This window comes from Jaculus jaculus, chromosome 4 (assembly GCF_020740685.1).
Source record: "Jaculus jaculus isolate mJacJac1 chromosome 4, mJacJac1.mat.Y.cur, whole genome shotgun sequence".
Taxonomy (NCBI): domain Eukaryota; kingdom Metazoa; phylum Chordata; class Mammalia; order Rodentia; family Dipodidae; genus Jaculus; species Jaculus jaculus.
In genome coordinates this window covers 108,667,381-108,670,750 of record NC_059105.1, presented here as the reverse complement: position 1 = coordinate 108,670,750, position 3,370 = coordinate 108,667,381, and the positions used below count along the sequence as shown (strand labels likewise).

Genomic DNA, 3,370 nt, shown 5'->3' with positions numbered 1-3,370 from the left:
TTCCATCTCCATGTTCATGTTGCTCACAACCTGCTTCACAGTTATGTTCTCGAGTGCTGGCAATTCTTCCTTTCTTACAGGCTCCACCTTTCTGTCTGTGTGATATTTATCCTAAGCATTTCCTTTTCCAGCCCTAAGTTCCAATAGTACTCATGAATGCCATTTAAACCACATTACCTATTGCACATGGCCATCCTAAATCATTCTTTTACTATTAAGTTTAATGCTAACTGGATTACAGAGTCTTGAAGAAAGGGAGAGCATGTTTCTAACTTGGTTGAGTCTTCTACAGTAAATAACAATGTTGTGACAAGGTTTCCTCTATCTGAAAATGATGCCTCCCTATTGTTCTTTTTTTTTAAACAAGTCAGTTGAGTACCTGTGTGTCATTCTCATTCAATAGATCTTAGCTAGTATTAAGAGGCTAACAATCCTGATTAGTCATTTACTATTTTAAGTTGTTTAATTCTTTTAACTTTTATTGACAACCTCCATGCATATAGTCAATATACCATGGTAATTTTAAAATATTTTTTGTGTGGTATACATATGTATGTGCCCCGTGTGCTTATCTGTGTCAGGGTGCACTCATCTTCAGTGGCCAGAGCAGAAACTTGGCTGTCCCACTCTACAGATCTTCTGCTTATTCTTTTTTTTTTTTTTTTTTTTTTTTTTTGTTTTTCAAGGTAGGGTCTCACTCTGGCTCAGGCTGACCTGGAATTCGCCATGGAGTCTCAGGGTGGCCTCGAACTCTTGGTGATCCTCCTTCCTCTGCCTCCCGAGTGCTGGGATTAAAGGCGTGCGCCACCACGCCCGGCTTCTGCTTATTCTTGTTTTGAGCCACAGTCTCTTTCTAATCCTAGAACTTGTCTTTTTTTTTTTTTTTTTTTTTTTTTTGTGCCCTGCAGAGATCACCCTGTCTCTGCTCCCTTACAGGGCTGGGGTTATAGGAACATGTGACCATGCCCAGCCACTTAACATGGGTTCTGAGGTTTCAAACTTAGATGGTCTTAGCCCCTCAGGCCTTCATGCTTACACAGGAAGCACACTTAACTGTTGCCATCTCTTTAGCCTGGTTATTTGCTATTTTTATCATTGTAATAATAAAAATATTTTATATTTACATGCAATTTCCCAATGCAATAACTTTCCTGATTAGTATAATAAAAATTTAAATAAAATTTAGTAGATCACTTAAAATGTAGAGAAAAATGTCAAATGCCACTAGACTTATCACTTATGTATAACAATTTCACATATTTTGGTACATTGCTCAGTTAAAAGAATTTATTATGAATATTTCTTTGTATGCTTTATTTGCTTATTTAATTTTTATGGTGTGTGTGTGTGTATACATGCATATGAGGAGGCCAGAGGACAACTTTTGGTGTCACTGTAAGGAACAGCATCCATCTTCTTTGAAACAGAGCCTTCTCTGGCCTAGAACTCACCAAGTAGACTGGACTGACTTTCCAAGAGCCCCAGAGATCTTTCTGTCTCCACCTCTCTAGTGCTGTGATCAGTGGTATATGCTACTACACCTGGCATTTTTAGATGGGTGACGAAGTTCACAGGTCCTCATGCTTGTGAGGCAAGTGATTTGCCAGTTGAGCTATCTCTTCAGCTCTATTTCCATTAAAAAAAAACAAACAAACAAACTTTTGCTCAAAATTAGTAAACTTTATTTAAACTTTAAAAAAAAGACCAAAAGCAGCTTAAGCTTTGTTCTTCCAGAAGAGAAGACATGATCCGAAACAGGAACTACCCCTTTATAGTTAAAATACCCTTTAAGCCCAATCAAGCCACAGGCAAAGAAAGATCTTCACTGTGGAGCCAGGCATCGAGTTGGTGGGGTAGGAAAAACCCCACAGCTAAGTCAGTGAATACTGACACAGACAGCATGAGTGGAGAAGACGACCAAAAGCCCATCAAAAATGGGATTTAGAACTTTAATAGAGATCTCTGTCACAAGAAGTTATGTACAAGGGAGCAGGGCTGGGGTCACAGCCCACAAGGGACAAGAGAGGAACGTACAGGGCCAATGAGGTTGCCCTAGCCAGTGTTGCTGTGCCCTTCTTCCCCTCAGTTCTCCTCATCACTGTCATCTGGGCTAATGGCTGGGCTAGTGAGGTTCTAGGTAGGGCTGGTGGGCGAGTAGCCAGGCGAGATGGGAGAGCAGGTAGAGCCTTTGGGGGAGGTGGGGGAGTAGATGGGGCTGGTGGCTGAATACTTGGGAGAAGTGGGTAAGTGGGGCTAGTAGGTGAATACTTGGGGGAGGTTGGTGTACAGACTGGAGATATTGGGGAATATGTAGGAGAGGTGGGTGAATATTTTGGGGTGGTTGGAGAGTAGGTGGGGCTGGTGGGAGAATACTTGGGAGAAGTAAGTGAATATTTGGGGCTTGAAGGTGAGTACTTGGGAGAGGTTGGGGTATATTCTGGTGAGCTGGGACTGTAGGAAGGACTGGTTGGGGTGTACTTGGGTGAAGTGGAGCTATAGCTTGGAGAGCTGGAACTGTAGCTGGGAGAGCTCGGGGTATAGGTTGGAGCCTGTGGTACATATCATGGGCTTGATGGGGAATAGCTTGGCAAGGTTGGGAGTAGCTGGGTGAAGTTGGGGAATAGCTTGGCGAGGTTGGGAGTAGCTGGGTGAAGTTGGGGAATAGCTTGGTGAGGTTGGGCTATAGTTAGGACTGGTGTGGGTGTGTAGTTAGGACTAGTCGATGAGTAAAAATATGGAATGCTTCACGAGTTTGCGTGTCATCCGTGTGCGGGGGCCATGCTAATCTTCTCTGTATCATTCCAATTTTAGTATATGTGCTGCCAAAGCGAGCACCTGTTTCCAATTTTTAAAAATATTTTATTTATTTGAGAGTGAGGAGAGAGAGAGAGAAGGAATAAGAATAAGAGAATGGGTGCGCCAGGGCCTCTGCAAATGAACTCCAGATACATGTGCCACTTTGTGCATCTGGCTTACATGGGTCCTGGGGAATCAAACTGTGGTCCTTAGGCTTCGCAGGCATGAGCCTTAACTGGAAAGCCATCTCTCCAGCCCTTCTATTTTTTTTTTTTTTTTGAGATAAGTTCTCACCCTGGCAAAGGCTGATTTGGAATTCACTCTCTAGCCCTAGGCTACACTGTGATTGTCCTACTTTAGCCTCCTGAGTGCCAGGACTAAAGGCAAGCAGCTATGTTCAATCTCTAGCACCAAAATGTCTATTTTATTTTATTTTTATGTCTGTGATGTGTGTATATATATATATGTATATATGCATGAATGTGGGCATGTGCATGCATGATGTATATGTGCTGTCAAAAGACAACAGCTTCCACCTTCTTTGAAGCAAGGTCTCACATTGTCCACTGCTGCT

General features: G+C 42.5%; 1 non-coding gene across 1 annotated transcript; it reads right to left on the bottom strand.

Annotated features, from left to right (window-relative positions):
- Nucleotides 1–2,728: 2,728 nt before the first annotated feature.
- LOC123460375 lies at nucleotides 2,729–2,835 on the bottom strand. Its single transcript, XR_006636940.1, has one exon. It is a non-coding gene; the product is annotated as a U6 spliceosomal RNA (small nuclear RNA).
- Nucleotides 2,836–3,370: the final 535 nt, after the last annotated feature.